This window comes from Mobula hypostoma, chromosome 9 (assembly GCF_963921235.1).
Source record: "Mobula hypostoma chromosome 9, sMobHyp1.1, whole genome shotgun sequence".
NCBI lineage: Eukaryota > Metazoa > Chordata > Chondrichthyes > Myliobatiformes > Myliobatidae > Mobula > Mobula hypostoma.
The window spans coordinates 64,982,656-64,998,613 of record NC_086105.1 but is presented as its reverse complement, the minus strand read 5'-3'; the positions used below and the strand labels follow the sequence as shown (position 1 = coordinate 64,998,613).

The 15,958-nt window shown below is 42.5% G+C and overlaps 1 protein-coding gene across 4 annotated transcripts in view; it reads right to left on the bottom strand.

Moving 5' to 3' along the window:
- The window catches only part of LOC134351775 (synaptotagmin-A), a 676,813-nt gene that overhangs the window by 274,098 nt on the left and 386,757 nt on the right, over positions 1 to 15,958 (bottom strand). The window contains exon 1 of one of the 4 annotated variants that reach the window (XM_063058422.1): positions 698 to 715. The exons of 2 other annotated variants lie outside the window; for them this stretch is intronic. The gene's annotated coding sequence lies outside the window, so the exon portion shown is untranslated. Of the gene's footprint in view, positions 1 to 683; positions 716 to 15,958 lie in introns of those variants that run through there. One more of the 4 variants, XM_063058421.1, reaches the window with a different exon arrangement.

The following is a 15,958-nucleotide window of genomic DNA, read 5'->3' as shown; positions in this document are numbered from 1 at the left end:
AATCAATGAAGGACGCTCAACAGTTGTCGCAGGGCTTGAATACTATCACCTCTTACAAAGTAAAATCAAGCAACATAGTCAACAGCAGGGCTTCACTTCCAAATGAACATAATGCCTTCTATGCTCACTTTGACTACTAAAGCATGGAGGAACCACCATGAACTCCCACATCCCTGATGATTCTGTAATTTCAGTCTCCGAGGCTGACCTGCGAGCAGCTTTCAGGAGGGTGAACCCACAAAAAGCATCCAACCCATTCGGGGTTCCTGGCCAACTACTAATAAACTGTGCTGATCAACTGGCTGGAGTGTTCACTGAGATCTTCAACCTCTCGCTTTGGCAGTCTGAGGTACCCAAATGCTTTAAGCAGACTTCATTTGTACCGGTGCCAAGGAAGGATGTGGAAATCTGCCTCAATGACTACCATCCAGTAGCACTTACATCCACAGTGATGAAGTGTTTTGGGAGGGTGGTGATGAAATGTATCAACTCCTGCCTGAGAAGCCACTTGGATCTGCTCCCACTTGCCTACCAGAACAATAGGTCCACAGCAGATACCACCTCTTCAGCTCTTCACTCAACCTTGAAACATCTGGACAGAAAAGATGCATGCAATAGGATCCTCTTTATCAACTACATTCAATACCACTATCCCCTCAAAACTAATCAATAAGTTCCAAGACCTTGGCCTCTATACCTCCTTGTGCAATTGGATCCTGGATTTCCTCACGTGTAGACCCCAGTCAGTTCGGATTGGCAGCAACATCTCCTCCACGATCTCCAGCAGTACAGGTGCACCACAAGGCTGTGTGCTTAGCTCCCTGCTCTACTCACTTATGGCGGTGTGACTAAGCACAGCTCCAATGCCATATTCCAGTTTGCTGACGACACCACTATCGCAGGCCAAACCAAAGGTGGTGACTAATAGCAGAGAGATTGAAAATCTGGGATAATTATAACATTGCTGTTTTTGTGCTTTTGCTTGTTGCCTTCATGCATATTCAAAAAGTTTCTGAGCAAGCACATCTAAGACCACATGGCATAGGAGCAGAATTAAACCATTTGGCCCTTCGAGTTTGCACAGCCATTCTATCAGCTATCCCTCTCAACCCCATTCTATTGCCTTCTCCCCATAATCTTTGACGCTGTGACTAATCAAGAATCTATCAACCTCAATGTATACTCAATGACTTGGCTTTCACAGCTATCTGTGGCAATGAATTCCACAGATTCATCACCCTCTGGCTAAGGAAATCCTTCATCATCACTGCTATATAGGGACATCCTTCTAATCTGAGACTGTACCTTCTGGTCCTAGATTCCTCCACTATTGGAATCACCCTCTTCACACTCACTCTATCTAGGCCTTTCAATATTCGATAGATTTCAATGAGATCCCCCCTCTCATTTTTCTAAACTGCAGAGAGTACAGGCCCAGAGCCATCAAATGCTCTTCATATGTTAATCCTTTAATTCCCAGGATATTTCTTACGAAACTCCTCTGGACCCTCTTCAATGCCAGCGCACCTTTTCCTAGATAACGGGCCCAGATCATTAATCCGGCCAACAGCTGTCCTCTCGATCTACTTCCACACTACAAGCCAACTGATTTATAGCAAGTACGCTATGTTTAGCAGAGTGAAGATCATCTGCTGAAAGTCTTTTTTTCACAAACAACACAAATTCTGGGCCAATTTAGAGATATTTATGTGCCTCTCGAAAGAACAAAAATTAGCAGCTCACGGGTACATTTCTGAAGCAACCATTCACAACCTGAGGACATTACAAAGCATTTTTAAGATTAGTTTTCTTGTCTTGTGTACAGTAAAACATCAAAGCATACAGTTGACTGTATCTTTTCCGTCAACAACCAACACAGTCCAAGGATGTGGAGGGACCCCAATAGTCACAATGCTGCCGGTGCCAACATCGCATGCCCAACAATTTACTAATGCTAACCATACATCTGTGGAATGTGGGAGGAAACTGAACCATCTGGATGAACACCACATGTCACGGGCAGGGGGGGGATCTGGGTGGGGGGAGAGTCCAAACTCTTTCAGGAAGGGTGGCACACGTTCCCGTCTTCATCAATGGTGCTGAGGTTGGCGGGGGTGGGGGTGTTGATGGCTTCAAGTTCCTAGGTGTGAACATCAACCACAGCCTGGTCCAATCATGTTGATGTCACAGCCAAGAAAGCTCACCAATGCCTCTACTTCCTCAAATGGTTAAAGAAATTTGGTTTGTCCCCATCAACTCTCACCAATTTTTATTGATGTACCATAGAAAAAAAATCTTATCTGGCTGCATCATGGTTTGGTAAGGCAACTGTTCTGCACGTGTCTACAAGAAAGTGCAGAGTTGTGGTCACAGCTCAGTACATCACAGAAACCAGCCTCCCTTCCATGGATTCTGTCCACACTTCCCGCTGTCTCAGTAAAGTAGCCAGCTTAATCATAGCCCACACTCACACTAGACATCTTTCTCTCCTCTCCCTTCAGGCAGAAGATACAAAAGCCTCATGGCATTTCTCATCTGGAGGTGAAGTGCATCCAATGAGGGAATAAACAGACATGTTCCAAACATATTCAACAGGGTGGGAAAACATGCAATTCTTTGAAGGAATAAAGATCTGCTTTCTTTCTGCATCGAAACATTGAGACATACAGTGAAATGCGTCATTTACGTCAACAACCAACACAGTCTGAGGATGTGCTGGGGGCAGCCCATAAGTGATGCGATTGCAGGAGCTTTAAAAATATTTAACCCACAACTTCACATTGCAAAGAATTCCATTATCTAGATTGACAGAAGCCTAAGGTCCCATGCACCTGGTTCAAGGACAGCTTCTTCCCTTTAACCATTTGGTCTGGAACTATAAGGCATAAGAGCAGATCTTTATTCTTCAAAATAATTGTGGGCTTTTCCACCCTGTTCGAAACCCCTCTGTTTACTCCCTCACTGGATGGACATACCTCCAGGTGAGCAATTTCATGGTGCTTAATGGTTCATCAGGGCTGCATCAGGTCTTGAGCTCACAAACTTCTAATCCATACATCACAGATGTATACAACAGGATGCTCTAAATCGATTACAGCTTGGCACTTAATACCATCGTCCCCTCAAAACTAATCAATAAGCATCAAGACCTTGGCCTCAAAACTCCCTTGTGCAATTGGATCCTCAACTTCCTCACTTTCAGACCCCGGTCAGTTCAGATTGGCAGCAACATTCCTCCACAATCGTAGGCCGAATCAAAGGTGGTGATTACCTACACTCTGGCTAAAGCTGTTGCTCCTCATCTCTGTTCTATGTGAACATCGCTCTATTCTGAGGCTGTGGCCTCTCATTCTAAACTCCCCCTCTTTTGGAAACATCCTCCCCATGTCCACTCTATCCAGGCCTTTCAATATTTGATACATTGCAAAGGTGGTGACGAATCAGCATTTGGAGGGAGATGGGATATCTCCCTGAGTTGTGCCACAACAACAACCACTTATTCAATGTCAGCAAGATCAAGGAGCTGATTACTGACTTCAGTAATTAGCTGATTCCGACTAACCTCTATAGATGTGTGGATGAGATTAGGTTGGCAGGCAGCATTTCAGCCTGGTATGGAAACACCAACACCCTTGAACAGAAAATCCTACAAAAAGCAGTGAATATGGCCCAGTCCATCACGGGTATTGAACTCCCCACAACTGAGCACATCTACGTGGAGAATTGGTGCAGGATAACAGCATCCATCATCACAAACCCACACCACCTGTGACATGCTCTCTTCTCACTACTGCTATCAAAGAGAAGGTGCAGGAGCTTCAGGACTCTCACCATCAGGTTCTGGAACAAATTTTACCCTTCAACCGTCAGGCTCCTGAAGCAGAGGGAATAACTTCACTTAACTTCATTTGCCCCATCACTGAACTGTTCCCACAACCTAGGACTCTTTCAGGGACTCTTCATCTCATGTCCTCAAAATTTAGTGCTTGCTTTCTTGTTTGTTTGTTTATTGTTTATCTATTTATTCATTCATTTATTATTATTATTACTTCTATTTTTCTTTCTTTTTGCATTTGCACAGTTTGTTGTCTTTAGCACACTGGTTGACTGCCCTGTTGGTGCGGTCTTCCCTTGATCTTGTTATGGTCATTAGATTTATTGGGTATGCCTGCAAGAAAATGAATCTCACGGTGACATGTATGTACTTTGATAATAAACTTACTTTGAACTTTAAATTAAGTTACTAAGCCCATTGAGTCTGCTCCGCCATTCCGTTACAACTGATTTATTAACTCTCTCAACCCATTCTTCTGCCTTCTCCCCATAACTTTTCACACATTTACTAATCAAGTACCTATCAACCTCCACTTTAAATATATCCAGTACTTGGCCTCCCCAACTGTCTGTGGCATTGAATTCCACAGATTCCTACCCTGTAGCTAAAGATATTCCTCCTCATCTCTGTTCTAAGTAAACATCCCTCGATTCTGAGGCTGTGCCCTCTGGTCTGAGACTCCTCCACTATTGGAAACATCCTCTCCACGTCCACTCTGTCATGGCCTTTCAATATTCGATACGTTTCAATGAGATTCCCCCTCCTATACTCCTGAAAGTACAGGATCAGAGCTATCAAATGCTCCTCTTATGTTAACCCTTTGATTTCTGGGATCATTCTCATGAACTTCCTCTGGACTCTCCAATGCCATCTCATCCTTTCTTAGGTGAGGGTCCCAAAACTGCTCACAATACTCCAAGTGCTGCCTGATCAGTGCAGCACAACCATTCTGCACAACTCTATGACATTAAATCAGCACTACGACCACTTTGCACTGCAATGTACTGGAAGCTTTTTGTTCTAATTGTGTTTGGTTTTGAAGAAAACTATGCATAACTTATGCTTAGTTTAAGTTTCCCTTCTAGGTGCTTCTTATGTTTATTTTATTTATTTCAAGACAGAAAGCAGCAACTAGCCCTTCTGGCCCTCTGAGCTCACTCCGCCCGGTTACACTCAAGTGTCCAATTAACCTGTCAGCCTGTACGGATTTGGAATGACGGAGCACCCAGTGGAAAGCCACGTGGTCGGAGCAGAATGTACAAAGTCCTTACGGACAGCGGCAAAACTGAACCAGGGTTGCTGGTGCTGTAATAGCATTACACTAACAGCTATGCTACAATTGCATATGATGCCAATGCAAGTAAGTTTTGTGCGTACATCTACCTGAGGACATGGTAATCAACTCAACTTAGACTGATCAGTTTCATGCTGCTGCTCGTGCATGTTGCAAAGCAATGATCCAGGGCAGCTTCTTCCCCTCCACCACCAGGATTTCCAACAGTCCAGGAACCCACGAGCACAACCTCGTTATTCCTTTTCTGCACTAATTGTTTAATTCTGTAATTTGTCAGGTTTTTTGTCTTTGCACCGCCCTGCTGATGGAAATCAAAATATTTCACATCATCTAAGCCAGTGATAATAAATCTGATTCTCGTGCTGTTGCCGATTATTCCCGGGATCTCACATGCAATGAACACGTGGGCTTGTTACAGAAATGCAAGTCACTCAGCATCTGTAAGGGGGAATGAACAGTCAAAGTTTGGGCCAAGACCCTTCATCAGGGCTGGAGAGGAAGGAGGCAGAAGCCAGAATAAGAAGGTTGAGGAGGAGGAGAGTACAAACTGGCAGCTGAGGAGACCAGGTGAGGGGTGCCCATCACAACCGTCTGGTTCCCCTCCTCCTTCCCTTTCTTCCATGGTCTCTCCTATTAGATTCCTTCTTCATCCCTTTACCTCTTCCACCTATCACCTCACAGCTTCTTGCTTTATCTCTCCTCCTCCACCTTTCCCCCTCACCTGGTCTCACTTATCACCTGTTGGCTCTTACTCCTCCCCCTCCTCCCATCTTCTTATTCTGGCTCCTTCCCCCTTCCTTTCCAGTCCTGATGAGGGGTCTCGACCCGAAACTCTGACTAATTACTTCCCTCCATAGAAGCTGTCTGTTTGCTGAGCTCCTCCAGTAATGAGAAGAGGGCACGTCCTGGATCGTTAAGATCCTTAATGATGGATTCCTCCCTCCTGAGGTACCACCTCTTGAAGATGCCCTTGATGGCTGGAGGGGTCTGCCTGTGATGGGCCAGCCTGAGTCTACAACCTTCTGCAGCATTTTCCAGTCCTCCGCACTGGTGGCTCCATACGAGTAACTAGTCAGTATGCTCTCCATAGTACATCTGTAGAAATTTGCTAGGGTCTTTGATGATGTTCAAAGTTCAAGGTATATTTTATTGTCAAAGTACGTACATATATGTCACCATATACAACCCTGAGATTCATTTTCCTGCAGGCATACTCAATAAATTTATAGAATAGTAACTATAACAGGATCAATGAAAGATCAACCAGAGTGCAGAAGACAGCAAACTGTGCAAATGCAAATATAAATAACTAGCAATCAGTAACAAGCTCATGAGATAATGAGATAAAGAGTCTTTAAAGTGAGATCATTGATTGTAGGAACATTTCAATAATAGGGCAAGTGAAGTTGAGTGTAGTTATCCCCTTTTATTCAAGAGCCCGATGGTTGAGGGGTAGTAACTGTTATTGAACCTGGTGGTGTAAGTCCTGAGGCTCTTGTACCTTCTACCTGATGGCAGCAGCGAGAAGAGGGCATGACCCAGGTGGTGGGTATCCCTGATGATGGATGCTGCTTTCCTATGGCAGCATTTCATGTAGGTGTGTTCAGTGGTAGGGAGGACTTTACCCATGATGTACTGGGCTGAATCTACTACTTTTGTAGGATTTTTCTGTTCAAGGGCATTGGTGTTCCCACCTCAGGTTGTGATGCAGTCAGTCAATACCCTCTCCACTAGGCAAATACAGAAGTTTGTAAGCAATTTAGGTGTCACACTGAATCTCCACAGACTCGTAAGGAAGTAGAGGAGCTGCTGTGCTCTTTCCACTTCTGTGCTAGGCCTAGGACAGTTCCTCCGAAAAGGTAACACCCAGGAATTTCAATTTACTAACCCTCTCTACCTCTGATACTCTAATGAGGACTGCTCATGGACCTCTGGTTTCCCTCTCCTGAAGTCTATAACCAGTTCCTTGGTCTTGTTGATGTTGAGTAAAAGGTTGTTGTGACACCACTCAGCCAGATTTTCTATCTCCTTTCTATATGCTGATTCATCACCGCCTTTGATTTGTCCTACAACAGTGGTATCATCAGCGACTTGAAGATGGCATTAGAGTTGTGCTTAGCCATGCAGTCTTAATTGTAAAGCGAGTAGAGCAGAGGGCTAAGCACACGATTTTGTGGTGCTTCTGTGCTGATGAAGATTGTGGAGGAGATGCTGTTACCAATTTGAACTGAAATGAGGAAACTACAAGTGAAGAAATCCAGGATTCAATTGCACAAGGAGGTATTGAGGCCAAGGTCTTGGAGCTTACTGATTCATTTTGAGGGGATGATGGTATTGAATGCGGAGCTGTAATTGATAAAGAGCATCCTGATGTATGCACCTTTGCTGTCCAGATGTTCCAGGATTGGGTGACGAGCCAAGAAGATGGCATCTGCTTTGGACCTGTTTCTCTAGTAAGCAAACTGGAGCGGATCCAAGTTGCCTCTCAAGCAGGAGTTGATATGTTTCATCACCAACCTCTCAAAACACTTCATCACTGTGGATGTAAGTGCAACTGGGGGATAGTCATTGAGGCAGATCACCATGTTCTTCTTGGGTACTGGTATGATTGCAGCCTGCTTGAAGCAGGGGGGTACCACACATTGCTGAAGCAAGAGGTTAAAGATCTGAGTGAATGCACCAGCCAGTTGGTCAGCACAGGTCTTTAGTACGTGGGCAGGTACCCCATCCAGTCCAGATACTTTCCGTAGATTCACCCTCCTGAAGGCAGCCAGTACATCAGCTTCCGAGAATGAAATCATAGGATCATAGGGGATGTGGGAGTTTGTGATGGTTCCTCCATTTTCTGACAGTCAAAATGAACATAGAAGGCTTTGAACTTACCTGAGAGTGAAGCCCTGTTGTCTTCCTTGTCTGTTGATTTAACTTTATAAGGGGTGCTAGCATTCAAACCCTGCCACAGCTGTTGAGCATCCCTCGTTGATTCAAGTTTGGTCCAGAATTTCCACTTTGCCCATGACATGGCTTTCCGGAGATCACACCTGCACCTCTTGTAGCTTTCTTGGTCACCAGACTTGAATGTCTCTGATCTGGCTCTCAGACTGTGGATCTCATGGTTCATCCAGGGCTTCTGATTGGGGAAGACTCTGAATGATTTAGTGGGGACACACTCATCCACAATTGTTTTGATAAAGTCCGTTACAACCATGGTGTATGCATTCAGATCTCTAGATGAGTGCTTGAACCTGGCCCAGTCCACCGACTCGAGACAATCCTGTAATTGCCCCCCTGCCTCCCATGAGGGAGGTTGTTTTAATCTCTGGAGCTTCACCTCTGCCTGCATACAGGTAGGAGAAGGACAGCCATGTGATCCGATTTACCCCAAACGCATCCTGGGCAAGGAACAGTAGGCATTCCTTATCTTAATACCAAACCTTCTCAAACTTTCAATAAAGTAGAGCTGCTGGTGTGCCTTCTTCGTGACTGTCTCAATATGTGGGGCTCTGGATAGATCCTTTGAAATGATTCAGAATGAAGAGATGTCCTTACTGCTTGCACCCCCAACCAGGCAGTTTGTGGTGTAATGATCACTTTCATGACAACCTTGCATTGTTGAAAGGTAATAATTGGCTCTCTTTTAGCAGCATTATTAGCACAGCCTATCATTTGCAAGAGGAACGACATTACTAAATGGTCCGCTGACAATCACTGTCAACACAACCACAGCGTGCAGAGGGCTGGGGTGTGCAGTTCACTCAGTAGTCTGGGTTGTGCCCCAGCCTGCCTACAGTCAGGAACGATTAATGAGACAGAATGATGTCTTGCAGCGCTGACGGACCAAGCAACGTGTCAACAATGGAGGAGAGTGGGGCTGTTAGAGCAGATGCGTGTTTTTGCAATTCTGCAGCCCTTTGTCATAAAATCAATCTAATCTCTCTCTCTGCCCCCACTCACTATTGATCCCTTCATCTCTCTCACTCCTGCTCCCTCCCTCCCCTCTCCCTCTCTCTATCTCCATCTCTCTCCTTCTGCCTTTCTCTATCTTCCTATTCTTCCCTCTCACTATCAATCTCTGTATCTGCATTTTTACTACCTCTATACTTACCACTCTCTCCCTCCCTCTCTCTTCCTCTATACTTACCACTCTCTCCCTCCCTCTCTCTTCCTCTATACTTACCACTCTCTCCCTCCCTCTCTCTTCCTCTATACTTACCACTCTCTCCCTCCCTCTCTCTTCCTCTATACTTACCACTCTCTCCCTCCCTCTCTCTTCCTCTATACTTACCACTCTCTCCCTCCCTCTCTCTTCCTCTATACTTACCACTCTCTCCCTCCCTCTCTCTTCCTCTATACTTACCACTCTCTCCCTCCCTCTCTCTTCCTCTATATTTACCACTCTCTCCCTCCCTCTCTCTTCCTCTATACTTACCACTCTCTCCCTCCCTCTCTCTTCCTCTATATTTATCACTCTCTCTCTATATATATATCACTCTCATTCTCTTTCTCTCAATTTATCACTCTCTCCATCTCTTTCCCCCTTCTCTCTCCCCGTCCTTCTCTCTCTTACAATATCTTTCTCTCTCTATCCCTCTCTCACTCTCATTCTTATCAGTCTCTATCTCTATCTATCATTCTCTAGTTCCCTCTCTAGCTCCATCTCCCCCTCTATCTATCTCCCTCCCAGTCTCCCCAGTCTCTCTCTCCATCTCTCTCCCCCTCTCAGTCTCTCTCTCTCTCTCTGTCTATTTCTGTTCGTTATATAGGTAGCTGGATATCAGTGTGTTCTGTGACACCTTGTGTACTCTGATTCAGTCCACTTATTCATTGCCCAGAATTCACCATTTTTGAACTCTCTGCCAAAACTGTAACATGAAGAGAGATAGATCCAGAGTAACACACACCAAAATGCTGGAGGAACTCGGCAGGTCAGGCAGCATCTATGGAAATGAATAGAACTGAATTCTTCAGGACTGAAGAAGAGTCTCTGTTCGAAGTGTCATTTCCATGGTTGCTGCCTGACCTGCTACGTTCCACCAGCATCTTGTGTGCATTACTCTGGATTTCCAGTATCTGCAGAATTTATTGTGTTAGAGATAAACCCACCTCCCCCTTTAGGTGTGTGTGTGTGTGTGTGTGTGTGTGTGTGTGTGTGTGTGTGTGTGTCAGGGTGGAGAGTAAAGGGGCTTGTTTTGCTGTTGCTGTTTTGTTGCTTGATGTGTTCTGTGTTGTTCTGCTGAACATTGTGAGTGAACTATATTGGTTCTGGAATGTGTGGCGACCTTGCGGGCTGCCCTCACCACATCCTTATGATGTGTTGGTTGTTAACGCAAACAACCCATTTCACTGTTTCAATATACATGCGACAAATGAAACTGAAGCTGAATCCCTGATGGAGAGCATTCTGTCCCTCCTCCTCACCTTCCTCAGCACTGCATTTACTATCCAGGGTAAGGAGAGGGTCTCCAGGTGAAGATTAACCCTTGCGGTAATGAACTCTCCTGCATTCACTGCTCAACGTCTGGTTTCCTCTGCACAGGGAAATTCACATAGCATCCTCTTAACCAGGGGCCCCCCTGAGATTCTGGTCAACAGCCACTTGAATTCTGTTTCTGTGCTGTAGTGCTTGAAAGGTGACTTTTGCATCAGCCCCTGCACCAATTAAACACAGCTCGATGCAGAATCAGTGGAACTGAAGAGGAATTTCTCTAGGCAGAGGGTGCTGAGTCTGTAGAATTCATTGTACGGACAGCTGTGGAGTCTAAGTCAGTAGATATATTTAAAGTGGAGGTTTATAGGTTCTTGATTAGTAAGGACTTCAAAGTTACAGGGAGAAGACAGGAGAATGGGGTTGAGAGGGAAAATAAATCAGCCATGATAGAGTGGCAGAACAGACTCATTGGGCTGAATGGCCTAATTCTGCTCTTGTGTCCTATGGTCTTATGTAATCTCCAGGAAAAGCACCTTAACATCCAACTGGTAACACCTGTAGTTGAGTTTAATAAGTGCAATTAAGCCGCAGTTCCAGCATTCACAGCGCTTTACACTGGTAATTTCAGATAATGCGTTCTGATTTTCCTATTCACACCTCCACATTGACCTTCTGTTCCATTATATAATCCATCACGATCCTCTCTAGACTATAATATTTCCCCATTCACTCTCTCCCATCTTTCACCTTATCAACGAACTCCCCTTTTGCACTCGACACCCCCTCAGTAATTTTCTCCTCACCCGACCTATTTATTTTTTCCCGTTTACCTGAAATGTCGACTCTGATGGAGTTAGGAGTATGCAGTTACCAGACTACAAAACTCATCCCCTCCTCATGAGTTTAAAGTGTATTCTCTGCACATTTTGAACAGACGGGAATGTATTTGCCACAGCCCAGCTAATAAGGTGCAATCTTGAGGCTTTACAAGGCATTGATCAGACCGCTCAGGGTGAGCAGTTTTGGGCCCTTTATCTAAGAAAGGATATGCTGGCATTGGAGCGGGTCCAGAGGGGGTTCACAAGAATGATTCTGGGAATGAAAGGGTTAATGTATGAGGAGCGTTTGATGGCTCTGTGCCTGTACAGACTGTAGTTTACAAGACTGAGGGGGGATCTTATTAAAACCTATCAAATATTGAAAGGCATAGTGATGAAAAATTTCCTGTAGTGGGAGAATCTAGGACCAGAGGGCACAGCCTCAGAATACAAGGACATCCCTTTAGAACAAAGGTGGGAAGGAATTTCTTTAGTCAGAATGTGTTGAATCTGTGGAATTCATTGGCACAGACAACTGTGGAAGCCAAGTCATCTAAAGCGGAGATTGACAGTTTCTTGATTAGTAAGGATGTCAAAGGATACGCTGAAAAGGCAGGTGAATGGGGTTGCGAAAGATAATAAATCAGCCATGATGGAATGGGGGATCAGGCGCAATAGGCCCTTACAGTATATTTAATAGTCTTATGGTATAGATAGGGTAAATGCAAGTAAGCTTTTTCCACTGAGGTTGGATGAGAGTGGAACAAGAGGTCATAGGTTAAGGATGAAAGATGAAATGTTTAAAGGAAATATAAAGGGGAACTTCTTCACTCAGAGGCTGGTGAGAGTGTGGAATGAGCTGCCAGCAGAAGTGGTGGATGTGGCTTTGATACCAACATTTAGAAGTTTGGATAAGTACATGGATGGAAGGATTCAAGATTATTTGTCATTTCCAGTACACAAATGTAAAGGACAACAAAATAATTGTTACTCTGGATCCAATGCCTGTTGTTTGAGCCCACTAGGGGATCAGCTGTGCTGAATTGGGTGTTGTGCAATGATCCGGAAGTGATAAGAGAGCTTAAGGTTAAGGAACCCTTAGGAAACAGTGATCACAATATGATCAAGTTCACATTGAAATTTGAGAGGGAAAAAATAAAATCCAATTGTCGGTATTTCAGTGGAATAAAGGAAATTACATTGCATGAAAGGGGAACTGGCCAAAGTTGACTGGAAAGGGACATTTGCAGGAAGGACAGCAGAGCAGCAATGGCTGGAGTTTCTGTGAAAAATGAGGGAAGTACAAGACAGATATATTCCAAATAAGAAGAAATTTTCAAAGGGAAGAGGGACACTACCGTGGGCTGACAAATGAAGTCAGGGGAAAGAAAAAGCAAAAGAGAGGGCATACAAGGAAGCTAGAGCTAGTGGGGAGATAGAGGATTGGGGAGATTTTAAAAACTTGCAGAAGGAAACTAAGAAGGTCATTCGGAAGGAAAAGATGAATTATGAGAGGAAGCTGGCAATTAATATCGAAGTAGATACTAAAAGCTTTTTTTAAGTATATAAGGGTAAAAGAGAGTTGAGACACCTTGCTATTGCTCTTCGTGAGGCTAAAAATATCCATGGAATTTTTGTGAATGAGACTATGCATAAGATCTCTCTTTACGCTGATGATTTATTGGTTTATATATCTAATTCTGATGAACCTATTCCTGCCTTGCTAAAATTATTTAATGAATTTAGAGATTTTCAGGATATAAAATAAATTTCAGTAGAAGTGAATTATTTCCCTTAAATGATTCTGTCTCTATATATGATAACACTTCTTTTAAAGTCACGGACTCTTTTTGATATTTAGGTATTATAATTACTAAAAAATATAAGGATCTTTATAAAGCCAACTTTGTTCCTTTAGTAGACTCTATGAAGTATTTATTTAGTAGATAGAGTCCACTTACATTTTCACTTGTTGGTCGTATTCATATAGTTAAAATGATGATTTTACCAAAATTTTTATATTTATTTGATAATATCCCTGTTTTTTTGACTAGGAAGTTTTTTGATCAGATTGATTCTATTATTTTATCTTTTATTTGGAATAATAAAAGACCAAGAATTAGTAAATGTCACTTACAAAAATTGAAAAAGGATGGAGGTCTTGCTTTGCCTAATCTAAGAATGTATTATTAGGCTGCTAATGTGCGATACATGTCTTTTTGGTTATATTGGGTTGATAAGAATGATCAGTCAATTTGGGTAGACCTGGAACTGAAAGTTGTAAAACAGTTTTATTTAACTTCGTTATTGGGAGCTGCTTTACCTATACAATTAGTTAAAGTTGCTAATTTAAACCTATATCCTGTGATTAAGTATTCATTACAAATTTGGCTCCAGTTCCGCAATTTTTTTAATCTTAAAAAATTTAAACTTTGTAGTTCAATTTATCAAAATTACTTTTTTAAACCTTCTTTGAGTGATCCAATTTTTTTTACTTTGGAAAAATAAAGGTATTAATTCTTTTCTGGATTTATTTCAAGAAGATAGATTGATGTCTTTTGAACAATTAATTGATAAATATTTTCTTACATACTCACACTTTCTGCAATACCTTCAAGTTAGACATTTTTTACAAAAATATTTAAATAATTTTCCTTACATATTGGAGGCTGACCTGTTTGATATTATTATGAGTATGAATCCTTCGATCAAGGGTTCTATTGGAAGAAATTATAATTTATTATTATAATGGGATAAGCGTCCTTTATCTAAGATTAAACAGGATTGGGAAAGGGAACTCAATTTGACTTTTATGATGGAGGATTGGATGCAGATTTTGAAGTTGGTTAACTCTTCTTCAATTTGTGCTAGCCATTCATTGATTCAATTTAAAGTTGTACATCGTTATCATCTGACGAAGGAGAGACTTTCTAAAATCTTTTCTAATATTGGTAGTTATTGTGATAGATGTAAAACTGAGATAGCTACACTGACACATATGTTTTGGTCTTGTTCTATATTGGAACGGTTCTGGAAGTCAATTTTTTCAACAATTTCTAAAGCACTTAAAATTAATCTACAACCTAATAAATTAACTGTGCTTTTTGGAATAATTCCTCAAAATATTCATGGTATTTCTGTGTCTGACCAACATGTTATTGCATTTGTTACATTGATAGCTAGGAGGGCCATCTTGTTGAAGTGGAAGGATACATCAGCTCCCACTTTGTCACAATGGTTCTCTCAAGTGATGCTATGTCTCAGTTTGGAGAAAATTAGAAGTCGAACCTTTGAACCTTTATTTGATTTTGAGAAAAGATGGGGCTCATTTGCTCGTTATTATCATTTGAGCTAATTGACAGATTTTTTCCACAATCTAATTGTAAACTTTTTGGTATATTTGCTTTTCTTGCTGGCGGTTTGATGTTTTTTTGTATGACGCATGACTCCGGGGTTGTACACCTAATGGGTTTTTTTTCTCTCACTTTCTCTACTTAGTAGGTTTTTTTTGTTATCACAAATTTTTTTTCAGTCTTTAAGATAATGTCCTTTTTGAGACATTGTTGTTACTTCACTGTACTCATGTTATTTCTTTTGTATAATATAACAATAAAAAGATTTGAAAAGAAGAGTGTTGAGGGTAAATATAGAACCAATACAAAATGACGCTGGAGATATTGTGATAAAAAATGCAGAGATATGTATTTTGCATCAGTCTTCACAGTGGAAGACATCTGCAGTATACGGGATATTCAAGGGTGTCAGGGAAGTGAAGTCTGTGTAGTGAAAAATACGACAGAGAAAGTACTGAGGAAGCTTAATGGTCTGAGGGTGTATAAATCTCCTGGACCTGATGGAATACACCCTTGGGTTCTGAAGGAAGTAGCTGAAGAGATTGCAGAGGCATTAACAATGATCTGTCAAGAATCGATTCTGGCATTGTACCGGATGACTGGAAAATTGCAAATGTTACTTCGCTATTTAAGAAGGGTGGGAGGCAACAGAAAGGAAACTATAGATCTGTTAGCCTGACATCAGTGGTTGAGAAGTTGTTGGAATCAATTGTTTAGGGATGAGATTACGGAGTACCTGGAGGCACATGACAAGATAGGCCAAAGCCAGCATGGTTTCCTGAAAGGAAAATCCTGCCTGACAAACCAATTGCAATTCTTTGAAGAAATTACAAGCAGGGTAGACAAAGGAGATACAGTAGACGTAGTGTACTTGGATTTTCAGAAGGCCTTTGACAAGGTGCCGCACATGAGGCTGCTTAGCAAGATAAGAGCTCATGGAATTACAGGGAAGTTACTAGCATGGGTGGAGCATTGGCTGGTCAGCAGAAAACAGAGAGTGGAAATAACGGCATCCCAGTGGAGCTCCACAGGGGTCAGTGTTGGAACTGCTGCTTTTTACAATGTATGTCAATGAGTTGGACTATGGTATTAACAGATTTGTGGCTAGATTTGAAAATGATACAAAGATAGATGGAGGAGCAGGTAGTGTTAAGGAAACAGAGAGCCTGCAGAGAGACTTATATAGCTGAGGGAATGAGCAAAGAAGTGGCAAATGAAATACAATGTTGA